This window comes from Temnothorax nylanderi, unplaced genomic scaffold, assembly GCF_030848795.1.
Source record: "Temnothorax nylanderi isolate EJ_2023f unplaced genomic scaffold, tnyl_v1.0 TNYL_tig0053_pilon, whole genome shotgun sequence".
Classification (NCBI taxonomy): Eukaryota; Metazoa; Arthropoda; class Insecta; order Hymenoptera; family Formicidae; genus Temnothorax; species Temnothorax nylanderi.
Window position 1 is genome coordinate 1,013,211 of NW_027249115.1, and position 15,177 is coordinate 1,028,387.

A 15,177-nucleotide genomic window follows, 5' to 3' on the forward strand; every position below is an offset into this window, starting at 1 on the left:
CGTGGACCATTCCGTATAAATATTCGACAATTTGCATTTCCCCGCCGCGGCGGAGTGCCGTACGGGCCATTTCCAAGATGGATGCCGCCACTTTGCGAGATATACGCCGAAAGTTTTACTGCCCACTAAATTTCAACTAGCCGCCAGGAGCGACCGGGGTATACACGCGCATTCTTATGCGCGACGCAAAAATAAGAGGAATACGACACTTGTTGCTCCGGTTACAAAAAAAGCCTTTTCTTTCTCTCTCATTATCGCGCGACCCGACGCCGTCGCGCACCCTAATGTATTAATTCACTCTCACGCGTCCTTCTTCCGTTGTAAAGGAAAAATAACTTATACCGCTACGGATGGTCCATCGCCCTTTCGCGCGGACTCCTTAGCACATTGTGCGACTCGAGAGAAAATTAATAACTCACGATTTCGCGTTTCGAATTTCCAAATCTCCTTAATAATCCTCCTCTATTAGCGACATATTAAATGAATAATCACAGTATTCCTGCCTAACGTTATAAAACGATCTGAAATACCCGTTTTTGCTATTTTCGTTATTAAAAAGCACTTTAAAACTCTTTCATCCAGCATCCAGCTATGCTTTCCTTCCTGGCTGCGTCATCGTCGACTACTCGTGTCCCATTTAGCCTCTCCCACATCCCACATAGAGCATAACAATTAAAAAATATTTTTATTCACCGGCGTGTCTGGTGGTCATTTTATCGCATTTTTCCTCTCCCAATATATGCATATAACCCCGGGACGAATGGCCGCGATTTTATTGGCTTTCAGCGTTATATAGGAAGGTATAACGACTCGATTAAGCGGGACAGTCGGTGATTGCCGGTATAATTTGCCGAACAAATCGCATCCCCCGGTAATCCTATCCGCGTCTGATCGCTCGTATCGATCATTCTGATTTACCGATCTCGCCGCGTTTCCGCCGCTCTCCGTCACATTATGGCGACACACCTGCGCGCCTACGTGTCTCTTTGTGTCCCGAGACGAAATTGATAGCCGGCCGAAATTATAGTTATATTTTGGACTTCATTAAAATAGAGAGGCAGCCGCGGGGACGGCCGGTAAATGCTGTTTTTCCGTTCGTTAGGAATTCGACGCGATTATCGGGCCGGCGGTACTCGCACAATCAACGACGATATCGTTTATTTCCGCTTTTCATCTGAAAGCGAACTCGCATTAATTCCCTCTCTCTCTCTCTCTCTTTAATTAAATGAGTCCCGCTATGAGTACGGCAACCCGCGCGCAACGAAATAACGGGACCGATTCCCCTATTGGTCCGCCTGCCCACGAACGCGTTTCGATTGTGTTTTCAAATCGTCCTAATTGCCGGAAGTATCGATAACAATACGCCAGGATTTATTCGCGAATTGTGCGCCGGAGCATTATTCGCGGATCGAGTGGTAGACGATATTTTATTTTCGCGGCTTATCGCGGTCGATCGGCGAAACCAGACCGTTCTACAGACGGCGAGGTAAATGGAAAACTGGGGAAAAAATATGGACGGCGCGGGGTGCTCGAAGGGGGATAACGCGCGTCGCCTCTCGGTGCAAGCCTCGATTACTTGGCGATGGTGCAATCAACGCTGAGTGATCTTTATTTTCGGAATCGCTCGGCGAAAGCGGACCGACCGACCGGGATAAATTCGACCGGTCAGGTACTACAATTTCCTCGCAAACGAGACAATGCCGGCCGCGATGCTTCGTTACAACGGGGTGTGATTGTCGTGCCATCAAAGTGGACAGTTTACAGATGGATTGGAAGGCTCCCGCTGGAAGCCCCCTCGCGCTACTCGTGCACGGTATGTGCATATGCACAGGCACTCTTCTCTTTATCTCTCTCTGTCTTTCTCTAACTCGTCGCCATTGACGCTATCTGCATAGCGCGACCGATGAACCCTTAAAGACGATGTACCGCGTTAACCGCGTAAATTGCAATGGCGCGTAACATTGTAAAATAAAGTATCTATCTCTGTTGATATTTTATATAGATTGCGTTAAATTCATCGAAGATATATTATCTCTATTGTCATATGTCCATAGTTTGAAACCAGCGCAATCGATCTTGCTCTTTTATAGTCTAACATATCTTAAAATTGACCATATACTTCATCTTTTTCACTTAAAAGATGCAAGTCCATAATTATATTCCAAGTTGTGTTATTTATAACCTTTGAAGAAATTTACAGCAAGCAGCAGGGAAAAAATCACGTTGTAAATTTGCGTCACAGCAGAGGCGACATATTTCAATCTCATTTCCCGCGCGATGGACGGGAAACCTAAAGTAATCTCGCGCGTTTAATATCTCTCGTAACATTTTTACAACTCACCCCTATGGCATCGCGAAGCGTGTAAATCCGGCGTGTTAAAGTGCGACCCTGTATATAACGCGAGTTACGCGCGGAATCGGGAGCGCGGCGGCCGCGCGGCCGCTGTTGTAACCGCGAGTCTCTCCTCGCAACGCGCTGTCCCTTCGCGCATCTCCCTCGCACGTACGCGCTATTACTCAGGTGTAATTGCGTTCTGGGTCCCCTCCCGTGCGCGCGTTTGCACACACGCGTCAAAAAAGGAAAAGGGACGCGCGCTGCGAGGCGCGCGTTAGAGTGAGTGACGCGCGCGATTCGGTCGCGCGCAGCACGATGCAATACTGCAACCGGCAGGCATTTGGCAGCCTCTCTCCGCGCGACCCCCTTCGCAGCGGCGTGTCCACCCTCGATTCAATTCAATGCCACTCAATCAGTCAATGTAACGCGCATGCTGCCGCATACCGGTGCGTTTCGCCGGTGAAACGTCCGCCGTTCCCGGCCGGCGCTTCCCGCGTTAAGTGTCCCGCGTGTAACCGGAGCGTCCATCAAGGCACGCGCGCGCGCGAGAGCGCGCGAATATGGGCACATCGGTGAGCCGCTTTTATACACAGATTTCATTTTTCAGTTACACTTTGTCGTTTATTCATGGACGAGCCCGCGCGGCGCCGATCTCGTTTAGAAAACCGTTGTCCGGCGCGATTGTCAACGCGCGAATGTCGCGTCTACAACCGTTACCATTGATCTCTGCGCGCGCGCAAACACAGAGATGGCTTCATCGAGTGATTTTTCAATTTTGACTTTTTGTTAAATTACAAATAGCGACTGTATAGTACTAGATATAAAAGAATGGGTTCCATCCCGCTAAAAAAGTATAAAGCAATATACTAGATAGTTAATGACATGTGCATTATAATATCGTCAGTGCACTTTTTCTAATATGACTCATGTCAGAATTTGCATTTTATATGGTATTGTTAAATATACATCACGCTTATATGTACGCACCTACGGTTTTAAAAAGCATTTTTAAAACCGAGAAATCGAGAATCTACGTGTTTATTTAGCGTACTTCGCGATGTAATTCCCGCCGTAATATTCTTGGGCAACACTTCGTGTAATATTTCCGCTTCCCCTTAATTCCTCGTGACGTGTAACCAACACCATGGTTCCACGTTGGAAAAAGCAACGGGAGTACTTGCAGCTCTTGTAAACGATGAAATTTTAATTTTTAATTTTGCAGTGTCAGAACGCGGGAGACGTATTCCGCGCTGCGCCCGGGTTAAATTACGTGACGAGCGGCATCGCTGAAAAAGTCGGAAACACATTCGCGAAAATAATACACGGTCATAAAAGCAAATATCGCGAGGGGGAAGTTTATTGTCTGTAGCGTACATGCGCGACGTTAATTACACCGCACTTCTTACACGTGATGATAAAACGCGTAAATTATGTGACGCCAAGTAATGTACGGAATAATTGTCACAGAGCATTTATACTCGTTGTCACAATAATTTTCACATAGTTCTTATTGATTATATTCTCAAAGTTTTAACTATCAGTTTGTATTCATTTGCAATAACTCGCGGATGATATAAATAGTCGCGTACGTCCCCGGGGATGAAGATGGCAAACTAGTATGTAAATATCTTTATTCACTACATTTAAACCAAGACCGTGACTAAGAATTGGGGAAGAAGGCGTGGTTGTGATCGCATCACACGCAATTGCGCCGAATGTATTTCCAACGCATTAAATCGGCGCTTTAGAAGTTCCCGCCGTAAGATTGCTCCGAGACTTTTAATTATTCGCGGAACTAACTAGGCACGAGGTCTCGTAATGAAATGCCGTTTAAATCACTCGTCAACTCTGGTGATTATCTTCCGTGTCGGTGCGTCTCTCGCGACAACGACGATCGAGATGCATCGACGCCCTTTGTTTTCGTCGTGACAAAAAAAACACCGTGTCGTTACATCGGCAGAACGACGAACGTCGGGATCACGACCCGTGGCGGATTCATAATCCCCGCGAATGACTTAACTAAACGCACCCGCAGACCAGGAATGGGCCGTGTCGAATCACGGTCCCCTCTTTCTCGCGGTCGACTCGTCGTCTCTCTCGCCGTCGCTTTTCCCGGAGAGGAGTTATTCTCCCATCTATATTCCGCGGTGCAATCTACGTTGGCCCCATCGTGCGGTCCGCGCATCTATATACGCCATAAACCACTCGAAACGTCCCTCGACGGCCGCCATCGGGGACACCGCGATCTACCGCGTCAGTGGTGTACAACTTCCTCTCGAAAAACGAAAGAAATTGACGTAATCGTTGGAGAATCGAGTTTAGAAACTATTAAAACGAGACTGTACGCAAAAAATATATATCAAGTAAATTTTTTAATTGAATTGCGCGGAATGGCCAGAGATCAGAGATATATTTCCAGAATCTAATTAGAATCTAATTTACGATCTCATAAAATTTAATCATTATTAGAATTTTATATCATGAAAAAATTTTCCAATTTTATCCACTTATACAGGAAATGTGTATGTGGACCTTACTCTTTCTTTCAAATCTGCAGCAATATAAAGTTTTTAACTCGGACAGGAGTGAGGAAGCTAAAAGTTCTTGGAAATGTGCACGCTGGCTCCATTAGCTAATCACTGTTACGAAATTCGGCGTGTTTGGCGGTCCGCGAGTTGGTCAACACTGTTGAACACGCGCGCAGGACCATCGACGGGATAGAAGGAGCTCGAGGGACGAGGCGGAACGTCGAAAGTTTACATACGAATGCCTGATTTCGTGCGTACGCCCCCGCCAGGAGAAGAGACGGAGACGCCGAGTACGCGCACGACTGGATGTGACGTGCTATCGCACCACTTGCCATGCTAATTATTCCTGCCAATTACGCGAATGACGGGAGGGGCGCGAGAGAGAACCCGTCTAATGGCGCCGACCCCAAATCCTCATGACGAGCGTCGATCTTGTTTCTGATTGCGATACCGCAAAGATATCGCGCACCGAAGATAGCAATTTACCGCGGTATTCCGAGTATTAGCGATCTGCCGTAAAATACATACGTCGTCGCGACAATGTACATTGACTTATGACGTGGACAAATTATACAGAAGTATGAAACAATCGACAGAAACATATGTCATAATAAAAATATACCTACATATAATATTGGAAACACTTTAATGTATAAGGAGTAAAAATATTTAACTAGAAACTATAGAAGAGCCAATTTGTTATTCGTTTTCTCAAAACGACTATTGTATAGCTAATATTTCACCTAAGCTCTTCAACCGCCAAACACTTTTTTCGCATAATGCGCAACCGTACGCTCAGACAAAATGATAATTTGACGCAGTGTGTAACGCGGTGATCGAAAGATCTTTTTAAATAGTTCTACCAGGTGTCGGATTTTTTGCGGCTCGTACATACATTACCGGCGGCAGCACAAACGGCACTCAATGTTACGTCGCGAAAGACATGTGGCCAACACGGTCGTGTTATCTTCTTTTTTTTCCTTCCTCTCTGCACGCAACGTATCGTTCTTCGGTACTCGTCATTACTCACGAAGCGACAAAGAGAAAGAGGCGGTAAATAATGGTAGAAAGAGGTGAAAGGGGCCTTTTCGCCGCACAGGACCTAATTGTGGTCGATGTCACGACAAATATCGTTTCTCTCGCCCCTGCTCGTCGCGCGTCACGGCGGCGTCGCGCTAGTTTACCGATACTTCCTATGCTAATTGCGACCAATTAGCATAGCGATGACATAACGCTACGGAGCACACCGTGAGTTTCGGGGTTCCGGCCGTTTCCTCGTAAATTCGTCGATAGCTCGTCGTCTCTCCCTCCCCCTTCCCCCTGGACGCGACATTCACGACGACCCGACGCACACGTTCGCACGACATTGTTACGTTCTCCTCCTCCCGGCGTGTGCGCGTCCGAATGCAAAATGCTCTCCCGCGACACGTCGACCAGAACCATTCGGACACGGGATTAACATAAAAGGAAGAGTCAATATCGTAAACAATCTTCGTTACAATGGACCGAGCGGTGCCGGCGATAAATTCGTCGATATGAGACCAGGAAGGGACGAGAAGCGGAGGAAGAAGAGAGAAAGGGAGATCGAAGAGGAACAACCGCAACGAGAGCGCTGATTGGCCATGTTGCATATTGCATCGAGAGAGACGAGACGAGAGAGAGAGAGAGAGAGAGAGAGAGAGGAAAACAGAGAGCTGCGACTTTTCGTCGATATCATAAACCACCGTTCGGGGGTTGGAACTTCCCTCCGGGCGACAGTGACACGACGGGTTCGGCCGGCTCGTAAATTCGTCGATATGCAAAGCAGCTTCTCTCTTCCATCGCTTCCTCTTCTCCGTCTCGTTCTCGACGCTGCTGCTGCTGCTGTAACCGGGCTCAGTTCGCCTTCTTTCTTTTTTCTTCTCTTTCCGCCTTAGGCCGCGTTCGATGACGAATAACGCTGCTACCCCAATTTTCGGGACTAGTACCAGCGACTCGGGTCGACTCTTTTCTCCGGGTCAGGGGCCACGCGATTACGGTCGTGGATCGTCCGCGTGATTCCTCCAATGTTCCTCGCCAACGTTTTCTTGCAGGTAAAAACACCGAGATGTCGAACCGCAGCGCGCACGATCGTTCATTTGCATGGGAATGGTGAGAATGGCACACAAAGGTAACTGCTATAGAAAGAACTCTCGTCCGGAAGATATGGAATGACTTTCGTGCCTTTTGTTGGACATATTGCGTCTCTCAATTCGCTGCCGATGGCATCGATTTTTTTTACATAGTGATTTAAATATACTAAATCTATTTTTTTCATTAATGTTCCTTTTTTTCGCGTTCGAGCTAATAAGAAGCCCATTTTCGCCCTTTTTAAATCGCTTTCCATGTTTGCGTTTGTAGATATAAATAAGGTATATGGCACTTTTATTTTGGCGCCTCTCACAAAGCACCGCTCTGTAGAGTTGTTAATTAAATTCTAAACTTGGCGCACGGTTATTTACAGCGTGCTAAACTGAAACCATTTTTTTTTTTTTTTTAGAGTTACCAGAGGCTGACATGCAATATGTGCTACACACCGGTACTGTAGGAGTGTAAAATTATGCGTTTTACTCGCCGGAGCGCTATCCCATCAGTAATGCGCGAAGTGTACGTGCCGCATTGATAACAAGGTAAGCTAATGGTGGAGAGATAGGATAGTGTTGTATCCTTAAATAAACTCAACTACCTAAGGAGATCCTGAAACACGTAGCGCATAAACACCTCGGCGAGACCGTCCATTTTATCACGCAGTTTACAACGTCCGTATTTATCATGCACTTCAATATTGTTGTAACAGCGTAACGCGAGATCGCGCGTACATTAACTCGAGTGGATAAATAAATAACGCGGAAGCAAATGGAATGTTCGCGCGCGCATAGACAGCTTGTTCCGTCACTCTGAAGGAAAAAAAAACAGGAAAAAAACAACTCTGTTCCGCGCGTCGCCGGACAGTAAAACCGCCTTATTACGATCGTCGTTAATATTATCTCCGCGTCACAGTCGAGACGCGTTACTTACTTATTCAGTCGCGGAAATCGCGAGCGACAAGAATTTCCTTGCAAGGCCGGTTTTAAGAGATATTACGATCTCCGTGTTAGCGTGCATTACTCGATTAAAGGGTGAAAAATGTTTCGAGATAGGTGGAAAACATGGAGAAATTATAGATTCATATACAGAAAAAAAAATAAAAATCGTAACAAATGTGTCAAATGTTGGTTACTTTATACATTTAATATTTGCATAAAAAAGAGATAAGTATGATTTAATAAATATGCTACGAAGAAGCTTGTTAACGAAAACTTGTTCGTCTAAATTAAATTAATTTATATTGTAATATATATTCCAGAAATAAAAAGATGAAAAAATTCTTAAATATATACATATTGAAGAATACTTTCGCCTAAAAAATAATTCTGCCTATCATTGTGCGCGATTAAAAATTTCGCAATAATGATGTTTACAATAGAAAGTTAAAGAACGATTACCACATTTATTTATTGCCGTATTGGCATGTGCCTAATTCTAGGTGTTATTCGACCAGAGTAAAAATTGTTAACAGTTCAACAGAATCGAATGTGAGAATCGAACGACCGCATCGTATATTTTTTTAAAATAAGGAGCAAAGCCTGAGGCCCTATTTAGTGTGCACGCGGAGGCTGCCTTCAAGTGTCCTCCTCGTTAACGATTCGCGAGAAGTGCGCCGTATAAAGCATACACTCTTTCTCTCCCTATTTTTCTTTCTCTCAGCCCCTGAAGGCGGCATATCGGTTTTCCGACGCGACGAGCAATTGCCCCGAGGAGCGCATTTGTATTTCGCCTTTACGCCGTGATTATGGCCGAGTTAAAGTTTAAACTGGCGTATCGTTCAGGATAATGCGGGATAAAATCGCGCCGAACGATCACCCGGTAGCCACGTAGACGTTCAACGGGAAACGGGGAACCCGGGCGAGGAAGAGGGAAGGGAGAACTAGAAGACAAGGAGGCGGAGATCTCGCAAAGACCCCGCGATATTGCGCCAACTTTACGATCCAGAACTTAGTTTGCATATCAATGGGATATACATTCGCCTTCCAGAATCCAGGAAGCATCTTTCGAAAAAGCAGCGCGACGACCGGCGTCGCCGCCGCGGAAATTGGGACGCGCTTGCGACTCACGAGAGAGTCCGACTTTCGCGTATGTGTACTTTATTGATAACGCTTATCGCGTCCCATCCCTCGCCTCGACGGGCCGGCGGAATAAAGTTCCATACGAGTGCTCTCCGAAAAAGGTGGCTGCCGTTTTCTTCGTTCCGGCAGATTTTATCGCGCATAGTGCTCCGAAATGGCATACTTGAAATTTCCGTCGGGGAGAGAAATCGATATCGCGTGCAGACGAGAAATATAATGGGATACGAGATTAACTTATTAGATACGAACGTTGAATAGAATTCTAGAAAAATAAATTTCTCCTTTAAACGGCTGTGAGATAATTATGATAATCTGAACTTTGCAAATCTATCGCTCTCAAATAACCGCGTCCATAAAACGTTCTTTAAAGCAAAGACATATCACATGGAAACGTATAGGAAATGCTACATAAATCTCAAGTTTAGAAAAACACAGCGGCTTCAATAGTGGAAAGTTTTCCCCTACTTCCTCGAAAAAGTTTGCCGAAAAAAAGAGCGACATCGAGTGGCACTCTCATATATACGATCCCTCTTCGCGTTGATAGAATATTTTATTTAATGAAGATCTAATATAAATATCGAAGATTAATCGAGGCGTAATGCGCTCGTTCTCGGATGATAAACTACCCGGTCGGACCGATAACAGCGGAGTCACTGTCCATCAATATTACGCGCATACTCCCTCTCGAAGTCGAACTCATTTTGCCCCGACGAGAAAAGTGAGTTACCCACTTTTCCTCGTCTTCGGGCATCCCGTTCCACCCGAGGAGGGAAATCCCTTCCAAATATAATTATGTCGAGTGACCTCGTTACCGTACCGCCTCCCATCCTTCAAAGTCGTTATAAACCCTCATAAATTATAACTAAGTTCCACGCCAACGGAGATCTCTGTCAGATCGTGCTACCGTCGTACATTTCCAATCGCTGCGGTTGGAAATTTCTTATTCGAAATTATGATAACGAGATTCGAGATCGAAGTGACTCACGTCACGTCACGTCCCGTGCCCTTGCATCGATGTGAAATGTTTATCGAGCTAACAGATTATGCATCACGTTCGCGTCGCGATTCAGTTTTCAACATTTAAATATTTCAATGATTAAATGTGAAATTAAACTTGTGCTGAAGTACTTGTAGTTAACCAAGAAACAAGATTCTCTTACATTGTGAAAGATTTAATTTCATTAAATTTATTTTCAATTCCATAGTTAAATTTCTCACAATTAACTTCAAATTTGCTAATAGTAAATTAAAATATCTTTTACGCGTAACATTATTGCTTCACTTTTCATAACTAGACGTAATACGTCTACTGTTGGAAAATGTCTGTTATTTAATATAGTTCTCTTTCCACCCAGGCAAGCCGTTCGTCACGCATCAACGGAATTCCGGAAAAGCGACGAAGACGAAGCACTCATGGAGCGTCCAGGAGCATCGGGCAGGAGGAAAATAAAGCTGCATGGTTCATAAACAATTCCATATGGTCCCGAACGTTCGCCGAGCGGCACTTACGACCACCACAATCGCGCTTCTTCCTAGTTTCCTCGATATCGTCTGTACTTTACTTTCACCATTTCCGGGCCTCGCCTCGCAGCGTTTATGCCTCCGTACCTACCATCGGGTTATGCCTTCGAGATTGTTATATACGCCCGCCGACGATTACGCCACCCTCGTCTCGGCTCGGATTCGAAAAACGAAGGGTAGAGATGGTGCAGAAAGAAAGAGAAAGAGAGAGAGAGAGTATGTACGTATGCACGTGTGTGTGTGTGTGTGTGTGTGTGTGCTCTATAACCGTAACGCGGCCCAGAAGGTCGAGCTTCAGTTCGGACGAGCACAAATCTCCCGTAATGACAGATAGATGTCGAAGCGACCCCTCGTATACTCGTCCAACCGCCATGCCAGCCACCGCGAGAAAATGTCAAGGGGTTGGAGAAGCGTTACGAAAGAATTCCTCCCCGCGCATCGAGGTTTTCGTGTATACGCGGATAGGCGCGTCGAGAGTCGAGAGCCTTTTGTCGTTGCCAACGACGGGGTTTTATGACAATCGATGTACTAGCGGTTCTCGAAAGCTTCTGAAAGCTTAAGTAATATAACCATGTGCTTAATGTATATCTGCGTAATGTATATGCCTCGTTAATCCGAAGGATTGAATTTGGCACAATTTGTGGCATTACGAGATTTAATTATTGTTAAATTTATTGTCTTTCGTTAAATACCGTGTGTATCGCGGATTGTTTTGGTGCGTTGTATAAATTTAATCACTGTCTCTAAAGGACCTCAATCTGCACGTAACAAAATAATGAAATAACAGCGGACAAACATCAACCGCGTCAAAGGATTGCACCGATGTAATACCCCGGCGCAGTTAATAGCCAGTCGCTGTATGGAATATCGACGCGGACTCTCTCGGCTTTTTATAAATCACTAAAAAACGCGAAGGGCTTGAAATAATAAAACAGCCGCGGGTCCAAAGTGTCGCGAAACTCACACGCTGCTACGTGCCATCAAGTACAAATCGAGTGTCGGGGCCATTTTACAGCTGAGCTTTTTTTCCCTCCGGCCAGATTGACCATTTGACCATTAATTCCAATCACACAGCCCGGTGACTTTTAATTACCAATGAAATTCCCGTAACATCGCCTGATGAGGAAAAAATCACCGCTCCACGCTGGGCGCGGACCTTTCCTTCGGGGATCGATTCCCCTTCTCTCTTTCGCTCTTCTTCCTCTCTTTCTTGCCCGTCTGTTCTGCTTTTTTTCGAACATTTTCGTTCCCCGGGGGTGATAGAGAACTAAATAGCCCGTTATTCTCGTCGTCGTATAGACGAGACACCGTGCTCATTGCCCGCCCGGAATCGCGCAGAATGCCGAGTATTCGGTCCGGAAATGAGCGAAAGCGAAAAAACATGTTTGAGCCCCGGGCCAAAGTGTCATCGGACCTTGTGTCGGATGAGCAATTGAATAAAGCAGAGGCGTCAATATGTGACGACACTCGGATACGGCGAGGGCGAGAAAGCGGAGTTGGCGACAGCCCTTGCGTGTGCCACCCTACATAGATAATCGCGCCGATCGGTTCGATCATCCCGTTCCCATTTTCCGCGAAAGCTTTCGACTTTTTTTCCGAAGCGTTAGAAATCCGTATTCTTAACATTGTTAATATCTACAACGTGAATATTATATGGCATAACTTCATTTTTGTATTCTATAACTTTATAATATTGTAATTTTATACATCAAACACATATCGTTCTTATTACAAAATTATTTTCGAGCATGTGATTTTGCATAAAAGATGACTTCGGTTTCCATCATTGTCGCCTCTAAAAATACGATAAATGCGAGTGACAGCTGTATTTCTTGCAATATGGAGGTACACAATAACCGTTGAATTCAAGGTTCATTATAATTGAAGTCGGACTTAATCGGAATACAGTAAAACCCGTCCTCGTCGTCGCGTTCTGCTAAGAATATGCTAAGCAGAAGGTAACATATGGTAATAGACGCTTCTATTTTATAGTCAGCATGAGTTTCATCTGATTACCATGTGTCACTCGATTTTTCTGCAAATATATAATACTCTATTCTCTATTTTACGAATAACTTGAGTAAATAATGCACGAAACATTAAAACGATTTATTGAGCTACATGTAAAAAAATATAGCAAGCATTTATAATAATGTCTGCCAATTAGACCTATTTCGTAATATATTGCAAACTAAAAATTTAGAGAAGTCTTTCACTAGCAAAAATAAATATATTACGTAAGTGTTATACATCATTAAACGGAAACGTGTCTATAAGACCCTCCAAACTATATTCCCGAACTCAAACGATCGTCAGAAATAAATCTTCGAAAATCATCGCGATAAAATCCGGTGGTCGCCGCGGTGGGACGTAGAAGCGGTTTGGGCCCTCGACATTATTTCAATAAAGCAAATGGAATAGGCTACACAGAGGTGGTATATTTTCCCATAGAATGGAAAGGAGCAAAAGGGGAGAGAAAGGGGCGGAGGGGGAGAGGCGAGGTACGCAAAGACCCGCGGCGAGCTATGATGGAGCCGTCAGTACATCGTGATCCACGCATCATCAACATTGACGACCTCCGTCCGCTTTTTGGACCCGACGACGAAGCCCCTCTTCTCAGGGCCATTGCGCCAGTTTACGAGCCTGCAGGGAGATCTGTCGCCTTCCTCTTTCTCTCCGTTTCCCTTTCCGTGCATGTCGCTGTCGGTAGCTGTTGCTGCCGATCGGGCGCGGCGCGGCGACGTCGACGAAATGCGTTTTCGGTAACCCGTGACGTCACCGTCTAATTCCACCCTTCACGCCTTGTTAGGCCGCGGTAACGTACCGTTTTACGATTTCGTCGCGCACCGCCTGGCGAGCTGGCAATTGTTAATTAGCATTCTCGCGGAAGAGAGGGATAAGGGCGCCTGTTCCGTCCCCGGAATGAATGAGAGGAGCGCGCCTCGTCCGAAGATTTACGCGCGAAGCGACGCGACGCGACGCGATACATCCGCTTTACTGAGGTTGCGATTCATCGACGCGTGTCACGCACGCACCAACGTCTATTGTTACCTGCGTTCGAATTATTCGCGAGTTAATATTTACACATACATTTGTATGAACGCGTCGAGAAATCGTCGCGCGACGTTAAATAGCTAGAAATGAAGGTAACGTAGCGAGAACATGCGTTGTGTCGCACATAATTATGTGTAACAATGTTTATTGTACGTAAGTAAAAATTATAATAAATACGTTGCTATAGATTATTTATATTCGGAATTAAATGTAAGTCATTAATAGCAAAACGTTGCAGCAAGTCAGGAACAGGCAATAACGTGGTCCGTTCCGGTGAGGGCTAATTGTCGACGTAATAAAAGTACGTTACAGATAGGCACGAGTTAATGCAAACATTACGTGAAAGCGAAGTTTCGCACGCGTTTGAAAAAACCGCGTCGGCATCATTAAAGCGTAAGTACACCATGCGGGTTGTTCGTAAATTAATAATTCATCGACAATTAGCCCTTCGCAGGTGGTCAGAATAAAATTCAAGAGAGCATATGCTTGCCCTGATGAATCATTGAGAAATTAGCATATCTAACGCGCCACGAGATGATTAGCATATTCGTGTCGATAGGCTAGCGCACCGGGATCTCGCATGTTTGCCGCTCGTCCTGAACTTCTGATAGAGCTTCCAAGTTATCGCACGAGAAAACGTCTTTTTCTCGCATCGTCGTATCGCACGTTATCGCACATTATCGCTATTTTCAGACAAAAGCAAGCTTATCTCGTAATATTTTACCCGATATGTGTCAAAATACGCGAAACTTAATGAAAATGTATCAAAAGAGAACGAAATAAATTTATCATTCCATTCAGCGCAAAAAGAATACTTCAAAATACGTGAACGAGAATCGAATTTGATCAATATATCTGTACATTTAGGAGAGCACTAACGGATTGAATTTTTTTTATTATATTTAAAAAATGTTTCACGAGCTTGAATAAAACGCGAAAAAAAAGCGTGTCGCTTTAAATACGTTATTGATCCTGCTTTTCCTCTTTCATGCTGTTTCATGGCCGGTTATTTGGATCTCGCGAGCTTTTTTAAACAAACTTTCGGATCGCCGTGATTACGAATCAAATGCTTCCCGGCCAGTCGCGCCGGTCGCGTCGATATTCCGTCAAAGTATAGTAAATTGACGGTGCCGTCGAATCGGGCCGGAAAATATTTAATTACTAAATCCGGAATAGCGTTGGATTCTCCCCTTCCTTCCACCCCCCTTCCACCCCCTTTCGCCTCATGTTCGTGGATCCCGCGGGGCATATTCACCGCAGCAACTTCGATCACCCTCCGCATATCCCTATTTCGGTTTAGTATTTATAGAACGTATGCAGATATCGTAATAAAAGGTAAATCGATTGCGATTGTGCGTGAGGGTGCGTATGAGTTATCTCATTACGACATATCACAAAGTGCATATAGAATAACGCAGAAACGTTTCCTTTGATCAAACGTTTGTTATATTGTTTGTAGCCCGGCTACGTTCTCGGCTAATAGAAACTAATGAAGTTTATTTTAATTAAAATTTTAATTAAAATACCGCACATTAAAATCCATGGTCGCTCATAA